General features: G+C 39.7%; 1 pseudogene; it reads left to right on the top strand.

Annotated features, from left to right (window-relative positions):
- The first annotated feature begins 1577 nt into the window (after positions 1 to 1577).
- Positions 1578 to 2269, top strand: LOC147984193 (uncharacterized; annotated as a pseudogene).
- Positions 2270 to 20996: the final 18727 nt, after the last annotated feature.

The following is a 20996-nucleotide window of genomic DNA, read 5'->3' on the forward strand; positions in this document are numbered from 1 at the left end:
TAAAAATCCAAAAAAACAGATGAGTTGCAGGATCAAACTCGTGACCTCAAAACTCGACCATGTGTTGCTAGCCACTCAAACAAACAACTCCTGCTAACAAATGGCCAGTGCAAACTTTTAAGAAAATACTTAGCAACACATTTTAAACATTTTTGTTTTATCCTTTCCGAACTTTTCAAAAAACAAAGTAATAATAATGAATATTCTTCGAAATGCAAACAATTAATTAAATCCTGATTTTTTAAATGCGAGCATTTTTTAAAACTTCTTTAATTTTTGAAAAAATATGAACAAAACTTGAAATGGGATGAAATTCACAATCATTTATTGAAAACGTGAACCTTTTATAAGAAAAGGAACATCTTTGCGAAACACCAACATGTTTTGAACATTCAAAACAATTTTCAAAAATATTTTTTTAAACACGAACATTATTTTGAATTTGTGAATATTTCAATAAAACATGAATATTTTTCGAATTTGTATCATTTTTAAAATGCAATTTTACTTTTTGAAAGAAATGCAATTTATTTAAAATATATAAATTATTTTAAAAATCTCGAACATATTGCAAAGCTCAAACATTTTTGGGAAAATGCGATTTTTTTAAATTTTGACAAATTTTGGAACGAGAAGAAACATTTGAAGTTCCACACATTTTTCGAAATGAGATTTTATTTTGAACTTATGAAGATATTAAGAAAATTTGAATAAAACTTGAAATTCTAAAAAAATTGAAAATTTGAATGTATGAGAAAAAGGGAAAAAATAAAAATTAAAGAGAAAAGAAAAAGAGAAGGAAAAGAAAGAGAAAATAGAAACAGTACACAAACAAAAACGAAAATGGGCCGGTGCAATCTTGGGTGCCTTATACAAAGCTCTTACTATTTGCCGCAGAGTGCAACACATAAGGTTTCCCGACAGCGTGGGCAGGAAATAAATGGGTTGGCTTTGCTGGGCCGCTGCGCTTGCGGTCCATGTACGGAATTGTGGACAAAACTATTTTTTCTTTTATAGCAGATGGACGCACATAGAAAAAAAATTGTCGGTAGTGAACGGATTAAAAAAATCAGAGAAACACACTTTGCTTTATTCGTAGGTATAGATATAGATATAGATTTCACAAACGAGACAAATTCCAGATCCATTACAAACATGTAACCTCATATGTTATGATATTTCACAAGCATTCGCTGAGACAAGACCTGCGCGAGATTCTCAACACTCAAGCTACACGCGTCATCTCATTAGTTCTTTGTCGTCTGATTGTGTCGTTACATCACGAATGGATGGCGGATTGTCGCTCCTGTGACAACCTGCGAAATCTCAATTGTGGCCCTATCAAGCCCCTTTTAGATGCATAGGCCCGTTCTTCTCGCACTTATCGAGCTCCTTTCAGATGCATGTCGACACTCGTTGTCCTATCTGCTTTTGCTTGAATGAGGATGGTGAGCATTGCTTCATTAAGTGTAGGAGGGTTAAGGAAGTGTGGAGGAAAGCTTAGTCGGAGCATGTAATATTGCAAATTCTAACTTGTACTGATGCTTTGAGCTGTATGGAGAAAATTTTGAACCTCAATGACGAAGAAAAGATTAAATCATGCCTGCTCCTTTGGCGTTGATGGCGTGAGAGTAGTAGAGCAAATGTGGGAAATGAAGTCAAACCTTCTCATGAAATTTGTTATTCCGTTGACTATCTTTGTATGCAATTTTCAAAGGTAAAGCGAGAAGGGAGAATACATGAACACCTAGAAAAGGAAAGATGGTCTAGACCTCCATCAGAAATATTGAAAATCAACACTAATGTTGCCTCCCTGAAGGAATCTAATTCTAGATGTTGGGGCTTTGTTATCAGGAAAATTGTGGTATGGTAATAGCAGCTAAGGCAAGAAATTTGGAGCGAGACTCAGATGCCCTTCATTCGGAGGCGTTGGCAATGTTGCATGCCATAAACACAACCATCCAGATGGGTTTCCACCGAGTGATGGTGGAAACTGACTCCGTGCAACTCAAGACAGAGGCGATCAAGGAGGGCTATGCTTTTCTGCACTAGGAGCTGTCTTCAAATATATTAAGTTTCAGCTAAGAGTGGGCTTCAATGATGTAATTTTTGTTTCTTGTCCTTGAACATGTAATTTAGTTGCGCATTTTTAGTTGTGTATGGTGCTAAACTAGCAGCTGGAAAACACGAGATTTGGCTCGGCCAGTATCAAGACCTTAATATTCTCTCAAGTTCTATCGACCACCGATTCAACTCTATGCACACTTAACGTTTGCTTTACCTAAAACAAGAATAAAACTACTTTGAGGTCTAATAGGATAAGTTTGCAAAAATAAAACTAGAAGTACTTAGCCAGGATAAAACTATGAGTAATTTGCAAGATAATAAAAGTTAGTCGTTTAGTAGAGAGCTTTTTTAACACAAAGAGAAATATTGTCCACAGGCAACTGAATATGACATGTGTGATACTTATTATATGCAATGAGGGAGAGGCATACGCTAACATACTTTTCATACTTGGATCACATGCATGCACTTATGATTGAAACTCTAGCAAGCATCCACAACTACGAAAGATCATTAAGGTAAAACCCAACCACAGAGTTAAGTAACAAGTCCTCTTTATTCCCATACGCAACAGCCCCCTCACTCAGGTTTGTGTTTCCGTGACTCACGCAACCCACTACAAGCGAATCATGAACGTATTGCAACACCCTACAGCGGCAATCCCAAATGCTTGCACGACACGGAAGGCACCATAGGACAACACCATATTAACATAAAACTCATACCAATCACACCATACCACAATTAACCCATAGGACAAAAATAATCTACTCAAACATCATAAGATTGCCATACATCAGTAGATAATAATATATAGCATTAAGCATCATTTTAAGTAGAGATTACAGCAGGAATAGAGGGTTACACCGCTGCATAGAGGGGGGAGTTGGTGATGACGGCGGCGAAGTTGTTGGTGTAGATCGTCGTCACGAGGTTCCCCTGGCGCCACTCCGGCGCCACCGGAAGAGAGGGGGAGAGAGCCCCCTCCTTCTTTTTCTTGCTTGGCCTCCCCCTCGATGGGAGGAGGGTTTCCCCTCTGGTCCTTGGACGCCATGGCTCTTGGAGGGTAGGAGGCCCCCGAGATTGGATCTTTCTCTCTCTCTCTCTCTCTCTCTCTATCTATCTCTCTCTCTCTCTCTCTCTCTCTCTCTCTTTCTGTGTATGTGTGTGTGTGTTTCTCTTATGTTTCGTGTCTCTGTTTCTGGCCAAAAACCATTTCTTAAATATCCAGAGATCATTAACTCTGATTGGGCTGAAATTTTAACACGATTATTTTCCCGATATAAGCTTCCTTGCGGCCGAAGAAGGGCTCCAACCGACTTACCTGGTGGCCAAAAGGCAACCTCCACGCACCCTAGGGAGATGGTGGCACCATGTTGCCATGTTTCCTTATGGAGGCCGTGGGCCCCCGTTTGCGCTGATTCTTCCTACAAAAAATCACATATATTCCAAAAAACACCATAAAATTTTATCGCGTTTGGACTTCATTTGATATGGATTTTTCGTGAAACAAAAAACATGCAAAAAACAAGAACTGGCACTGGGCACTGGATTGATAAGTTAGTCCCAAAAATAATATAAAATGTTGCCAAAAGTATATGAAAGTTATAGAGTACTGGCATGAAACAATCAAAAATTATAGATACCACGGAGACGTATCAACATCCCCGCTTAATTCCTACTCGTCCTTGAGTAGGTAAATGATAAAAAGATATTTTTTGATTTGAATGCTACCTAATATAAACTTAATCAAATAATCTAATCATGGCATGAATATTAAGATATGAGTGAGTCAAGGCAATAGTCTATCATTTGATATAAAGACATCAATACTCATGCGCACTTAGCAAACAATTGTGCCTTTCAATATAAAGAATGCTAAAGAACGCTATCCCTACAAAATCATATAGCTCAGCATGCTTAGTCTTCCTACCATAAAGATATTAGTCATGAACTACCTCGATGACAAGCCAAGCAATTGGATCATACTTTTTAACACACTTCAACATTTTCATCTTCACACAATACATGAGCGTGATCCATGGATATAACACTATGGGTGGAATAGAATGCGGTGATAGAGATTAATAAGGAACAAAATGGAAGAAAGTCTCGTATCAACTCGGCGGATCAACGGGCAATGGAGAGGCCCATCAATCAATATCAATGCGAGGAGTAGGAACTGCCATGCAACGGATGCACTAAGAGCTATAAGTGTTTGAAAGTTCAACGAAAACTAAGTGGATGTGCATCCAACTTGCTTGCTCATGAAGACCTTGGGCATTTGAGGAAGCCCATCATCTAAATATACAAGCCAAGTTCTATAATGAAAAATTCTCACTAGTATATGAAAGTGACAAGCCAGGAGACTCTCTATATGAAGAACATGGTGCTACTCTAAAGCACAAGTTTGGTAAAAGGATTATAACATTGCCCCCTCTCTCTTTTTCTCCCATTGTTTTGTCTTATTTTTCTCTTTTTCATGGGCTCTTTTTGGCCTTTTTTAAGTCTTAAGACTCATCCCGACTTTTGGGGGATTCATTGTCTCCATCAGCCTTTTTCCTCATTGGGATAATGCTCTAATGATGATGATTATCACACTTTTATTTACTTACAACTCAATATTACAACTTGATAAAACTAATACAAGATGACTCTATGTGAATGCCTTTGGCAGTGTACCAGGATGTGCAATGATCTAGCATAGCAAAGATATCAAAAACAGACAAGCCATGAAAATATCATGCTAGCTATCTTACAATCATGCAAAGCTATATGACAATGAATGCTCAAGTCTTGTATATGATAATGATGGAAGTTGCATGGCAATATCTCAGAATGGCTATGGAAATGCCTTAATAGGTAGGTATGGTGGCTGTTTTGAGGAAGATATAAGGTGGCTTATGTGTGATGGAATGTATCATATCACGGGGTTTTGATGCACTGGTGAAGTTTGCACCAACTCTCGAGGTGAGAAAGGGTAATACACGGTACCAAAGAGGCTATCAATATGAGGAAAGGTGAGAGTGCGTATAATCCATGGACTCACATTAGTCATAAAAAACTCATACACTTATTGTGAAAGTTTATTAGCCCTCGAAGCAGAGTACTACTCACATGCTCCTAGGGGATATATTGGGAGGAAAAGACCATGGCTCGTCCCCGACCACCACTCATAAGGTATAAACACAATAATAAATCATGTTCCAACTTCATCGCAAAACTAGAGTGAAAGAATGCGGTGCCCCCATGTTTGGTTTTGGTAATTGATGAAAATCTCTATGGACTAATGGTTGCCTTGAGTTATATTTGAAGGATTTGTCCATAGGCATTTCTTGAAGTCCATGTGTTGGTTTCAAGGAGTTTATGTGATGACCAAAGTGCTATTCAAGGAACTATCCAAAGATTGGTCATGTAGAAGACATGATACATGGTTGATCAAGACCAAGTCAAAGAGTCAGTAAAGTTGATCAACAAACAAAGAATACAAGATGTATCGAGAGGGATCAAGTGATCCCATGGTATAGTAAGAATTATCCATTATGCGTTGTGTGCTAACCCATTGTCTACGTGAGAGTTCTATGTTGGGTTAGGCATATTTCCATGGGCCATACAACCCACGGAGGATGACATCAAGTGGTGATCATCATCAATATTTCGGTGTCCAACTTCAAGTGGAGCATCACAAAGAGATCATGCTTGAAGCTTGCCATCAATTGTGGTGACAATGGACTTGTAAAGATGTGCCGAAGAGTGGTTCACCCATAGTGGAGCATGGGGGAGCAATATACTAGTCTTCACCAAGCCAACGCAATCAAGAAAGGTGGTCCGACTTGAGGAAGTCATGATCGTCATCATCTAGCTCAAGTGGACTATGTGCAAGGGAAAGGTTTTCCCTTTATAGGTTTTCTATTTACCGATTTCATGGTGGTAGTTGGGAGACCGGGTTATAGGATCGATTTTCGTTCTATCAAGGGGGGCTCTCAAGTTAGTAACTTGATCGTATCATTTGTAGAGAGCTCAAACCATTGCATCCATGCATCATCTTTCTTGGTTCTTCATTGGTTTTTTCTGTTGAGTTTTTGAGCTTACAGTCATCTTCATGACAAGCTCAAGTTCATCGAGAATGGATTTCATTTGCATCATCTCTTGTGTTTTCGTTGTTGGAGTTTATGCCGGATCTTCACTGACAGAGGTTTCACACCTCTATATAGGCATATCTCTCTTGCCAGTTCTGAAAATTTCCAGTCGCAATTTGACATCCCTTGTCGTCAGCTTTCTATCAAGCTCGAGTTCGTCTACTTCAGAGTCCATTTGCAGGAGTTATGGCAGTGTTAGTGTTGGTCTTCTTGCATCCATCTGTTTTACTTGGGCAATTTTATTGCCCACAAGTGGTAGTATCGCTCGGTACCACGGTAGTACCGCTTATGGTACTTCCGTTGTGTACTACCATAGCCACTACCGCTTGGGGTAAGTCTTGTGTGCATGTTTCTGTTGCCTGTTTTCTTTAAGCAGTAGCAGAGAGGTAGTGTAGCGACCCGACCTCAGACGGTCAAGTCTCTGTGCATAAGTGTCATCCCTGGATTGGTAATGCTGACACACACAATACTCGAAGGATTTATAACAGAGTACCAATCACACACTTATTACATCGATAGTATCCAAAGAGAACTTATTACAATAAATATGGCTTAAGGCCATCTAAATAAGATAACAGCGGAAGGCTTGGAAGATAAAGTGAGTCCATCAACTCCAACGGCATAGCCGAGTGCACGACAACGACCTAGCGCACCTTACTCTTCGTCTGAAAAGTCTGCAACATGATATGTTGCAGCCCGAAAATGGGTTAACACATGGAATATGCTAGCATAGTAGCACAGTAGAGCAATGAACAGAATAAATGCTATCAGTACATGCATATATGGTTGGTGGAGGCTCCACGGTTAAGATGTTTTGTGAAAAGCCAATTTTTTCCTACAACAAAGGAATATGTTTTATTTAACTATCATGGTAGTTGAACAACATTGAGGAGGTTCCTCCAACTCAATCCCAATTACAAGTAATTATCAACCCAACAAATTAAATTTAGAGTGATGAGATCCATATGAAAATCCAAGAACCAGATACTCAAGATGTCCATAACCGGGGACACGGCTAACCATGATTAGATTTTACACTCTGTAGAGGTTTGCACACTTTTCCCCACAAGACTCGATCTCCTCCGTTAGATTTCTTGCACTACATGGTGTTTGAGAAACGGATGACCGAGACACAGTTTTTCAGAAGCATTAACTCTAACCCTGGGTAGACCGTACCAACCTACATCCCCTACATCTGCTAGCCTACCACTGGAAGAGGTCATGCAACTTACTCAACTATGCTAGAGCCCATAATAGCTTGCGGTTGCACACGGAAGTTTCTAGCATGAATAATCTTACGATCCCTTTGAGCCTAGGTGGCGGACCATAGGATGATCACACGGGTACTCCGGGATATCCTAGGACAACGCTGGATTCTCCAGGTGCCCAAAACCAACAATCCACCTAGATGTGTATTAAAGTTGCCACCTTAAGTTAACCATTAATTAAGAATCTCACATCTGTCATGGATGCACTCACCCAAACCACGTCTACGAGCATAGCATAGCAATATAAGCATAACGTAGAAGTAGCTCCCAAGGGATTCATAATAAAACAGGTAATAGGTTCTACCTCATCAACTACTTCCCAATACCGACATGTTAATCACAACCTACTCATGCAGTGTTTGAGGATTGAAACTAATGCATAAAACTGGGTATGAAAAGAGTATGATAAATGTGTTACTTGCCTTGTTGACGATCCGCAAAACCTAGTGACTCGTAGTAGCACGCTTCGCACTCCGGGAATTCTATCGCAAACAAACAATAGCATACATAAGAACTCAAGCAAAGATGCACGGGTAAAACTCAAATAAGAAGATCTAACTAGAAAGTTCAACTAAAGAACTCCGGTTTGCAAAAAGAATCAAATCAAACGGAGCAACGGAACTCAAACTATGAAAGAGGGTTTCGAGACGAAGGTCTAGGCGCTTGTTTCACCTGATTTGGATAAACGAGCGAAAAGATAAACTAAAACGGAGATGAGGGCAGAAATCACGATAAAAAATAATTGCGGAAAAACCCTGGAAAAATAAAACGAGATGAACAGGCTAACGAACGAACGCTCGATGTCTGCGGCTAACTGACGAACAGCGTTCGTTAAAATGAATGAACGAGCGTCCGCTAAATAACTAAACCGAGAAAAACCGAACCGAATAAAATAAAAAAACGCATCTAATTTTTTTATAAACTGGGTTGTTTACCTAAAACCAAAGAAAACTGGCGAACGGATCAGATCGGGACTGACATCTCCGGTGAGGCGGGGCGCGACGGGGCGCCGCGGGGAGCTACGGCGAGCGGCGCGGCGGCGGCTGGTGTGGGCTGCGACTCCTGCTGCTGCTGGAGGCACGACGAGGTGGGGTTGAGGGTGGTGGCGGGGTGCAGTTATAAAGGGGAGGGGGCGACTCGGCTTGGGGCTGGGGCAACCCGGACGGCGGCAGCATCCCGAACTCCGGTGGAGTCCGGCTCGGGCATAGGCACGAGCGCGAGGGAGGCGGTGCGGGCGGCGTGGGCTTGGCCCGGCTCGGCTGGGCTGCCGGCCCAATCGGGCGCTGACGTAAAGAAATAGATTTCGCCGAAAATAATTCTAGAAAATAAAATAAAAAACTAAAAATTCCAAAACAAATTTTCACTGTCTAAATAAAATATTAAGAACATGATGAACATTTTCTTGGCCTAAAAATGCAATTTTGAAAAATGCATATTTTTTCTAATTCAAATAAAATTGCAATAAAATCCAAATAAAACTATTTATTTGATTTGAATATTTTTCCTTGAATATTTCATTTATTTTGGAGAAGTCATATTATCTCCTCTCATATATTTTTAATATGAAATATTTTTGAAGAGAAAATTAATTAAACCAAAATGATCCTTGTTTTGATATTTGAGAAAAATTCAAATATGAAAACGATGAAATCCCCAAATCTCTCCGTGGGTCCTTGAGTTGCTTAGAATTTCGAGGCTCGCGAAACGAAATACAATAAAATATGATATGCATGAATGATCTAAGTATAACATTCCAAATTGGAAATTTGGGATGTTACAAACCTACCCCCCTTAAGATGAATCTCGCCCTCGAGATTCGGGTTGGCTAGAAAATAGGTGCGAGTGGTCTTTGCGTAGATCATCCTCTCGTTCCCAGGTGGCTTCATCCTCGGTATGGTGGCTCCACTGAACTTTGCAAAACTTTATAACCTTGCTGCGAGTAACTCGGCTGGCAAACTCGAGAATCTTGACAGGTTTCTCTTCATAGGTCAAATCACTGTGCAACTGAGTTGCTTCCAAGGACACTGTATCTCTTAGAGGAATATCTGTCATCTGAGCATGACACTTCTTCAACTAAGAAACGTGAAACACATCATGAACTCCTGACAGTCCTTCGGATAACTCCAACTTGTAGGCCACTTCTCCCATACGTTCCAAAACTCGGTATGGTCCTACAAATCTCGGGGCTAACTTTCCCTTGACTCCAAATCGCTTAACTCTCGGAGCGGTGATACACGAAGATACGCTCTGTCTCCAACTTCATAGACTACCTCCTTGCATTTCGAGTCTACATAGCTCTTTTGCCTGTGTGATAACCCAAAAGTATAGGGCATCGCAACAGTTTTCAAGGGTAGAGTATTCAACCCAAATTTATTGATTCGACACAAGGGTAGCCAAAGAATATTCTCAAGTATTAGCAGTTGAGTTGTCAATTCAACCACACCTGGATAACTTAATATCTGCAGTAAAGTATTTAGTAGCAAAGTAATATGATAGTGGTGATAACGGTAGCAGAAGTAACGGTAGCAAAAGTAATATTTTTGGTGTTTTATAGTGATGGTAACAATAGCAACGGAAAAGTAAATAAGCGAAGAACAATATATGGAAAGCTCGTAGGTAATGGATCAGTGATAGAGAATTATGCTAGATGCGGTCGATCATGTAACAGTCATAACCTAGGGTGACACAGAACTAGCTCCAGTTCATCAATGTAATGTAGGCATGTATTCTGAATATAGTCATACGTGCTTATGGAAAAGAACTTGCATGACATATTTTGTCCTACCCTCCCGTGGAAGCGGGGTCCTATTGGAAACTAAGGGATATTAAGGCCTCCTTTTAATAGAGTACTGGACCAAAGCATTAACACATAGTGAATACATGAACTCCTCAAACTACGGTCATCACTGGGAGTGGTCCCGACTATTGTCACTTCGGGGTTGCGAGATCATAACACATAGTAGGTGACTATAGACTTGCAAGATAGGATCAAGAACTCTCATATATTGATGAAAACATAATAGGTTCAGATCTAAAATCACGGCACTCGGGCCCTAGTGACAAGCATTAAGCATAGCAAAGTCATAGCAACATCAATCTCAGAACATAGTGGATACTAGGGATCAAACCCTAACAAAACTAACTCGATTACATGATAAATCTCGTCCAACCCATCACCGTCCAGCAAGCCTACGATGGAATTACTCACGCACGGCGGTGAGCATCATGAAATTGGTGATGGAGGAAGGTTGATGATGATGATGGCGACGGATTCCCCTCTCCGGAGCCCCGAATGGACTCCAGATCAGCCCTCCCGAGAGAGTTTAGGGCTTGGCGGCGGCTCCGTATCGTAAAACGCGATGAATCCTTCTCTCTCATTTTTTCTCCCTGAAAGTGAATATATGGAGTCAAGGTTGAGGTCGGTGGAGTGTCAGGGGACCTGATGACCCACAAGTATAGGGGATCTATCGTAGTCCTTTCGATAAGTAAGAGTATCGAACCCAACGAGGAGTAGAAGGAAATGATAAACGGTTTTCAGAAAGGTATTCTCTGCAAGTACTGAAATAAGTGGTAACAGATAGTTTTGTAATGAGATAATTTGTAACGAGCAACAAGTAACAAAAGCAAATAAAGTGCAGCAAGGTGGCCCAATCCTTTTTGTAGCAAAGGACAAGCCTGGAAAAACTCTTATATAAGGAAAAGCGCTCCTGAGGACACATGGGAATATCGTCAAGCTAGTTTTCATCACGCTCATATGATTCGCGTCCGGTACTTTGATAATTTGACATGTGGGTGGACCGGTGCTTGGGTGCTGTTCTTACTTGAACAAGCATCCCACTTATGATTAACCTCTATTGCAAGCATCCGCAACTACAATAAAAGTATTAAGGTAAACCTTACCATAGCATGGAACATATGGATCCAAATCAGCCCCTTACGAAGCAACGCATAAACTAGGGTTTAAGCTTCTGTCACTCTAGCAACCCATCATCTACTTATTACTTCCCAATGCCTTCGTCTAGGCCCAAATAATGGTGAAGTGTTATGTAGTCGACGTTCACATAACACCACTAGAGGCTAGACAACATACATCTCATTAAAATATCGAAGGAATACCAAATTCACATGACTACTAATAACAAGACTTCTCCCTTGTCCTTAGGAACAAACATAACTACTCACAAAGCATAAACATGTTCATAATCAGAGGGGTATTAATATGCATAAAGGATCTGAACATATGATCTTCCACCAATTAAACCAACTAGCATCAACTACAAGGAGTAATTAACACTACTAGCAACCTACTAGCACCAATCCCGGACATGAAGACAAGAATCGGATACAAGAGATGAACTAGGGTTTTGAGATGAGATGGTGCTGATGAAGATGTTGATGGAGATTGCCCTCTCCCGATGAGAGGAGCGTTGGTGATGACGATGGCGATGATTTCCCCCTCCGTGAGGGAAGTTTCCCCGGCAGAACAGCTCTGTGGGAGCACTAGATTGGATCCGCCAAGGTTCCGCCTCGTGGCGGCGGAGTTTCGTCCCGAAAGGTTGCTTCTTATTTTTTTCTCGATGAAAGACTTCATATAGGAGAAGATGGTCATCGGAGAGCCACCAGGGGGCCCATGAGGCAGGGGGCGCGCCCTAGGGGGGGGGGGCGCCCCCACCCTCGTGAGAAGGGTGTGGGCCCCCTGGTCTTCATCTTTGGCAAGGATTTTTCATTATTTATTATAAGGTGTTCCGTGGAGTTTCAGGACTTTTGGAGTTGTGCGGAATAGGTCTCTAATATTTGCTCCTTTTCTAGCCCAGAATTCCAGCTGCCGGCATTCTCCCTCCTTATGTAAACCTTGCAAATTAAGAGAGAATAGCCATAAGTATTGTGACATAATGTGAAATAACAGCCCATAATGCAATAAATATCGATATAAAAGCATGATGCAAAATGGACGTATCAACTCCCCCATGCTTAGACCTCGCTTGTCCTCAAGCGAAAAGACGAAATCAAAAAATATGTCGACATGTTTAGAGATGAAGGTGTCGATAAAAATAAAATACGGACATGAGGGCATCATGATCATTCTTATAACAGCAACTTATATAATTTTTGTCATATGATCTCTAATGCTACAGTAATAATTCAATCACAATATCAGGTATGAATCGTAAACTTCATTGAAAACTAACAAACTACAATCTCGGTCATTGAAGCAATTGCAATTTATCATAACATAGGAAAGAGTCAATGTATAAGAGATTTTCAGCAAGTCCACATACTCAACTATCATATAATCTTTCACAATTGCTGACACTCGCGCAATACTTATGGGTACGGAGTTTTAATCGGACACATAGAAAGATAGGGGCTTATAGTCTTGCCTCCCAACGTTTTACCTCAAGGGTAATGTCAATAGTAATAGTTCATGAAAACTCACATCCAATTAGCCATATATACCAGGATCTTTCCAACATACTGTGTGCTACCTCTTGAGCTTGCGTTGGTTTTCCCCGAAGACGAAGGGATGATGCAGCAAAGTAGCATAAGTATTTCCCTCAGTTTTTGAGAACCAAGGTATCAATCCAGTAGGAGGCCATGCTCAAGTCCCTCATACCTGCACAAAATGATAGCTACTCGCAACCAACGCGATTAGGGGTTGTCAATCCCTTCACGGTCACTTACGAGAGTGAGATCTGATAGATATAATATTTTTGGTGTCAATATGCAAAGTAAAAAGTAAAAGCAAAGTAAAAAGCAAAATAAGATTAAAGTGACGGAGATTGATATGATGAGAATAGACCCAGGGGCCATAGGTTTCACTAGTGGCTTCTCTCAAGAGCATAAGTATTCTACGGTGGGTGAACAAATTACTGTTGAGCAATTGACAGAATTGAGCATAGTTATGAGAATATCTAGGCATGATCATGTATATAGGCATCACGTCCGTGAAAAGTAGACCGAAATGATTCTGCATCTACTACTATTACTCCACTCATCGACCGCTATCCAGCATGCATCTAGAGTATTAAGTTAAAAACAGAGTAACGCCTTAAGCAAGATGACATGATGTAGAGAGATAAATTCATGCAATATGAAATAAACCCCATCTTGTTATCCTCGATGGGAACGATGCTATATGTGCCTTGCTGCCCCTTCTGTCACTGGGAAAGGACACCACAAGATCGAACCCAAAGCTAAGCACTTTTCCCATGGCAAGAACTACCAATCTAGTTGGCCAAACCAAACGGATAATTCGAAGAGACTTGCAAAGATAACCAATCATACATAAAATAATTCAGAGAAGATTCAAATATTATTCATAGATAGACTTGATCATAAACCCACAATTCATCGGTCTCAACAAACACACCGCAAAAAGAAGATTACATCGAATAGATCTCCACAAGAGAGGGGGAGAAATTTGTATTGAGATCCAAAAAGAGAGAAGAAGCCATCTAGATACTAACTATGGACCCGAAGGTCTTATGTAAACTACTCACACTTCATCAGAGAGGCTATGATGATGTAGAAGCCCTCCGTGATGACGACCCTCTCCGGCGGAGCTCCGGAACAGGCCCCAAGATGGGATCTCGTGGATGCAGAAAGTTGCGGCGGTGGAATTAGGTTTTTGGCTCCTTATCTGTTCATTTGGGGGTACGTAGGTATATATAGGAGGAAGGAGTACGTCGGTGGAGCTCAGAGGGGCCCACGAGGCAAAGGGGCGCGCCCTAGGGGGGGCCCACCCTCGTGACCGCCTCTCTGATGCCTTGGCGTAGGGTCCAAGTCTCCTGGATCACGTTCGGTGAGAAAATCACGTTCCCGAAGGTTTCATTCTGTTTGGACTCCGTTTGATATTCTGTTTCTTCGAAACACTGAAATAGGCAAAAAATAAATAGCAATTCTGGGCTGGGCCTCCGGTTAATAGTTTATTCCCAAAAATAATATAAAAGTGGGAAATAAAGCCCAATATAGTCCAAAATAGTAGATAATATACCATGGAGCAATAAAAAATTATAGATACGTTGGAGACGTATCAGGCATCCTCAAGCTTAATTCCTGCTCATCCTCGAGTAGGTAAATGATAAAAAGAGAATTTTTGATGCGGAGTGCTACTTGGCATAATTTCAATGCAAATCTTCTTAATTGTGATATGAATATTCAGATTCGAAAGATTCAAGACAAAAGTTTATATTGACATAAAAATAATAATACTTCAAGCACACTAACAATGCAATTATGTCTTCTCGAAATAACATGGCCAAAGAAAGTTATCCCTACAAAATAATATAGTCTGGCTATGCTCTATCTTCACCACACAAAGTATTTAAATCATGCACAACCCCGTTGACAAGCCAAGCAATTGTTTCATACTCTAACTTTTTCAAAACTTTTTCAATCTTCACGCAATACATGAGAGTGAGCCATGGACATAGCACTATAGGTGGAATAGAATGGTGGTTGTGGAGAAGACAAAAAGGAGAAGATAGTCTCACATCAACTAGGCGTATCAACGGGCTATGGAGATGCCCATCAATAGATATCAATGTGAGTGAGTAGGGATTGCCATGCAACAGATGCACTAGAGCTATAAGTATATGAAAGCTCAAAAAGAAACTAAGTGGGTGTGCATCCAACTTGCTTGCTCATGAAGACCTAGGGCAATTTGAGGAATCCCATTATTGGAATATACAAGCCAAGTTCTATAATGAAAGATTCCGACTAGTATATGAAAGTGACAACATAGGAGACTCTTTATCGTGAAGATCATGGTGCTACTTTGAAGCACAAGTGTGGTAAAAGGATAGTAACATTGTCCCTTCTCTCTTTTTCTCTCATTTTTTTATATTTTTATTTTTTTATTTGGGCCTTTTCTCTTTATTTTTTTATTTTTTATGGCCTCTTTTTATTTGGGCTTCTTTGGCCTCTTTTTTTTCGTCCGAAGTCTCATCCCGACTTATGGGAGAATCATAGCATCCATCATTCTTTCCTCACTTGGGACAATGCTCTAATAATGATGATCATCACACTTTTATTTTTCTTACAAGTCAACAATTGCAAATTGATACTTAGAACAAAATATGACTCTATATGAATGCCTTCGGCGGTGTACCGGGATAAGCAATATGACAATGATGAATGTGTCATGAACGGAACGATGGAAAGTTGCATGGCAATATATCTTGGAATGGCTATGGAAATGCCATAATAGGTAGGTATGGTGGCTGTTTTGAGGAAGGTATATGGTAGGTGTATGATACCGGTGAAAAGTGCGCGGTATTAGAGAGGCTAGCAAAGGTGGAAGGGTGAGAGTGCGTATAATCCATGGACTCAACATTAGTCATAAAGAACTCATATACTTTTTGCAAAAATCTAGAAGTTAACAAAGCAAAGTATTAAGCGCATGCTCCTAGGGGGATAGATTGGTAGGAAAAGACCATCGCTCGTCCCCGACCGCCACTCATAAGGAAAGCAATCAATAAATAAATCATGCTCCGACTTCATCACATAACGGTTCACCATACGTGCATGCTACGGGAATCACAAACTTTAACACAAGTATTCTTTAAATTCACAACTACTCAACTAGCATGACTTTAATATTATCACCTCCATACCTCAAAACAATTATCATGCTTCAATCTTTTCTTAGTATTCAGCACACTCAAAAGAAAGTTTCACAAATCTTGAATACCAAGCATATTATTATTAAGCAAATTACCATGCTATTAAGACTCTCAAAATAATTTAAGTGAAGCATGAGAGATCAATAGTTTATTTAAAACAAATCCACCACCGTGCTCTAAAAGATCTAAGTGAAGCACATAGAGGAAAATTATAACGCTCAAAAGATATAAGTGAAGCACATAGAGCAAAACTACATAGCTCAAAAGATATAAGTGAAGCACATAGAGTATTCTATCAAATTTTAATTCATGTATGGCTCTCTCAAAAGGTGTGTACCGCAAGGATGATTGTGGCATACTAAGACACAAAGACACAAATAATACAAGACGCTCCAAGCAAAACACATATCATGTTGGTGAATAAAAATATAGCTCCAAGTAAATTACCGATGGAAGTGGACGAAAGAGGGGATGCCTTCCGGGGTATCCCCAAGCTTTGACTTTTTGGTGTCCTTGGATTATCTTGGGGGTGCCATGGGAATCCCCAATCTTAGGCTCTTTCCACTCCTTGTTCCATGATCCATCAAAAGAATTCACCCAAAACTTGAAAACTTCACAACACAAAACTTAAAGTAGAAAACTCGTGAGCTCCGTTAGCGAAAGAAAACAAAAGACCACTTCAAGGTACTGTACTTAACTCATAATTTATTTATATTGGTGTTAAGACTACTGTATTCCAACTTCTCTATGGATTATAAACTATTTTACTAACCATAGATTCATCAAAATAAGCAAACAACACACGAAAAACAGAATCTGTCAAAAACAAAACAGTCTGTAGTAATCTATAGCTAGCGCAAGATCTGGAACCCAAAAAATTCTAAAATAAATTTCTGGACGTGAGTAATTTATCTATTAATCATCTTCAAAAAGAATTAACTAAATATCACTCTTAAAATAAAAATGACAGTAGTTCTCGTGAGCGCTAAAGTTTCTGTTTTTTACAGCAAGTTCAACAAGACTTTCCCCAAGTCTTCCAAACAGTTCTACTTGGCACAAACACTAATTAAACACAAAAAACACAACAAAAACTGAGGCTAAATAATTTATTTATTACTAAACAGGATCAAAAATCAAGGTATAAAAATAAAATTGGGTTGCCTCCCAACAAGCGCTATCGTTTAACGCCCCTAGCTAGGCATAAAAGCGTGTATAGATCTAGGTATTGCCATCTTTGGTAGGCAATCCATAAGTGGCTCTCATGATAGTTTCATATGGAAATTTTATTTTCTTTCTTGGAAAGTGTTCCATGCCCTTTTTTAATGTAAATTGAAATCTAATATTCCCTTCCTTCATATCAATAATCGCACCAACCGTTCTAAGGAAAGGTCTACCAAGAATAACAGGGCAAGAAGGATTGCAATCTATATCAAGAACAATGAAATCTACGGGCACATAATTTCTATTTGCAACAATAATAACATTATTAATACTTCTCATAGGTTTCTTAATAGTAGAATCCGCAAGATGCAAGTTTAGAGAGCAATCATCAAAATTACGGAAATCTAGCAAATCACACAAAGTCTTGGGAATAGTAGAGACACTAGCACCCAAATCACACAATGCATAAAACTCATGATCTTTAATTTTAATTTTAATAGTTGTTTCCCACTCATCATAGAGTTTTCTAGGGATAGAAACTTTCAACTCAAGTTTTTCTTCATAAGATTGCATCAAGGCCTCAACAATATGTTCGGTGAAGGCTTTATGTTGGCTATAAGCATGTGGAGAATTTAGCACAGATTGCAACAAGGAAATATAATCAATTAAAGAGCAACTTTCATAATTAAATTCCTTGAAATCCAATATAGTGGGTTTAGCAACATCTAGATTTTTATTTCTTTCAATCCCACTTTCATCAATTTCATCATAAAGATCTAAATACTCCAAATTTTTAGAACGCCTTCTAGGTAAAGGAAGATCATATTCAGTTTCATCAAGATTCATGTTGCAAAATAAAGATTTAATAGGAGACACATCAATAACTTTTAGATCTTCATCTTGATTTTCATAGGAATTGGAAGAACACGCTTTAATAAAGGCATCTTTGGAAGCACGCATCCTAGCGGTTCTTTCCTTGCACTCATCAATGGAAATTCTCATGGCTTTGAGAGACTCATTGATATCATGCTTAGGAGGAATAGATCTAAGCTTTAAAGAATCAATCTCAAGAGAAATTCTATCAACGTTCCTAGCCAAATCATCAACTTTAAGCAATTTCTCTTCAAGCAAAGCATTAAAATTCTTTTGTGAATTCATAAACTCTTTGACACTATTCTCAAATTCAGAGGGCATCTTATTATAATTTCCATAAGAGTTGTTGTAGGAATTCCCATAATTATTAGAAGGATTACTAGGATATGGCCTAGGATTAAAATTCCCTCTATAAGCGTTGTTACCAAAATTATTCCTACCAAAAAAATTCACATCCATAGATTCATTGTTATTCTCAATCAAAGTAGACAAAGGCATATCATTAGGATCAGAAGAAACACACTTAGTAGCAAATAATTTCATAAGTTCATCCATCTTTCCACTCAAAACATTGATTTCTTCTATCGCATGCACTTTTTTATTAGAAGACCTTTCAGTATGCCATTGAGAATAATTAACCATAATATGATCTAGGAGTTTAGTAGCATCTCCTAAAGTGATTTCCATAAAAGTGCCTCCCGCGGCCGAATCTAAAAGATTTCTAGAAGCAAAATTCAATCCGGCATAAATTTTTTGTATAATCATCCACAAATTCAAACCATGAGTAGGGCAATTACGTATCATTAATTTCATTCTCTCCCAAGCTTGTGCAACATGTTCATGATCAAGTTGCTTAAAGTTCATAATATCGTTTCTAAGAGAGATGATCTTAGCGGGAGGAAAATACTTAGAGATAAAAGCATCTTTGCACTTGTTCCAAGAATCAATACTATTTTTAGGCAAAGACGGAAACCAAGCTTTAGCACGATCTCTAAGCGAAAAAGGAAATAGCTTCAATTTAATGACATCATTATCAACATCTTTTTTCTTTTGCATATCACATAAATCAATGAAGCTATTCAGATGAGTAACGACATCTTCACTAGGAAGGCCGGCGAATTGATCTTTCATAACAAGATTCAACAAAGCAGTATTGATTTCACAAGATTCAGTATTGGCAAGAGGAGCAATGGAGTGCTAAGGAAATCATTATTATTGGTATTGGTGAAGTCACAGAATTTGGTAGTATCTTGAGCCATCGCGACAAACAAGCAATCTAACACACGAGCAAACAAAAAGGCAAGCAAAAAAGAGAGGCAAATAGAGAGGGAGGATAGAGAGAGAGGGCGAATAAAACGGCAAGGGTGAAGTGGGGGAGAGGAAAACGAGAGGCAAATGGCAAATAATGTAATGCAAGAGATAGGGATTGTGATGGGTACTTGATATGTTGACTTTTTGCGTAGACTCCCCGGCAACGGCGCCAGAAATCCTTCTTGCTACCTCTTGAGCTTGCGTTGGTTTTACCCGAAGAGGAAGGGATGATGCAACAAAGTAGCATAAGTATTTCCCTCAGTTTTTGAGAACCAAGGTATCAATCCTGTAGGAGGCCACGCTCAAGTCCCTCGTACCTGCACAAAACGATAGCTACTCGCAACCAACGCGATTAGGGGTTGTCAATCCCTTCACGGTCACTTACGAGAGTGAGATCTGATAGATATAATATTTTTGGTATTTTTGGTATAAAGATGCAAAGTAAAAAGTAAAGGCAAAGTAAAAAGCAAAACAAGATTAAAGTGATGGAGATTGATATGATGAGAATAGACCCGGGGGCCATAGGTTTCACTAGTGGCTTCTCTCAAGAGCATAAGTATTCTATGGTGGGTGAACAAATTACTGTTGAGCAATTGACAGAATTGAGCATAGTTATGAGAATATCTAGGCATGATCATGTATATAGGCATCACGTCCGTGACAAGTAGACTGAAACAATTCTGCATCTACTACTATTAATCCACTCATCGACCGCTATCCAGCATGCATCTAGAGTATTAAGTTAAAAACAGAGTAACGCCTTAAGCAAGATGACATGATGCAGAGAGATAAATTCATGCAATATGAAATAAACCCCATCTTGTTATCCTCGGTGGCAACGATACAATACGTGCCTTGCTGCCCCTTCTGTCACTGGAAAGGACACCGCAAGATCGAACCCAAAGCTAAGCACTTCTCCCATGGCAAGAACTACCAATCTAGTTGGCTAAACAAAATGGATAATTCGAAGAGACTTGCAAAGATAACCAATCATACATAAAAGAATTCAGATAAGATTCAAATATTATTCATAGATAGACTTGATCATAAACCCACAATTCATCGGTCTCAACAAACACACCGCAAAAAGAAGATTACATCGAATATATCTCCACAAGAGAGTGGGAGAACTTTGTATTGAGATCCAAAAAGAGAGAAGAAGCCATCTAGCTACTAACTATGGACCCGAAGGTCTGATGTAAACTACTCACACTTCATCGGAGAGGCTATGATGATGTAGAAGCCCTCCGTGATGACGGCCCTCTCCGGCGGAGCTCCGGAACAGGCCCCAAGATGGGATCTCGTGGATACAGAAAGTTGCGGTAGTGGAATTTGGTTTTTGGCTCCTTATCTGTTTGTTTGGTTGTACGTAAGTATATATAGGAGGAAGGAGTAGGTCGGTGGAGCTCCGAGGGGCCCAGGAGGCAGGGGGCGTGCCTTAGGGGGGGCGCCCCCACCCTCATGACCGCCTCTCTGATGCCTTGGCGTAGGGTCCAAGTCTCCTGGATCACGTTCGGTGAGAAAATCACGTTCCTGAAGGTTTCATTCCGTTT

This window comes from Triticum urartu, chromosome 2A (assembly GCF_056163025.1).
Source record: "Triticum urartu cultivar PI428250 chromosome 2A, HENAU_Tu73, whole genome shotgun sequence".
NCBI lineage: Eukaryota > Viridiplantae > Streptophyta > Magnoliopsida > Poales > Poaceae > Triticum > Triticum urartu.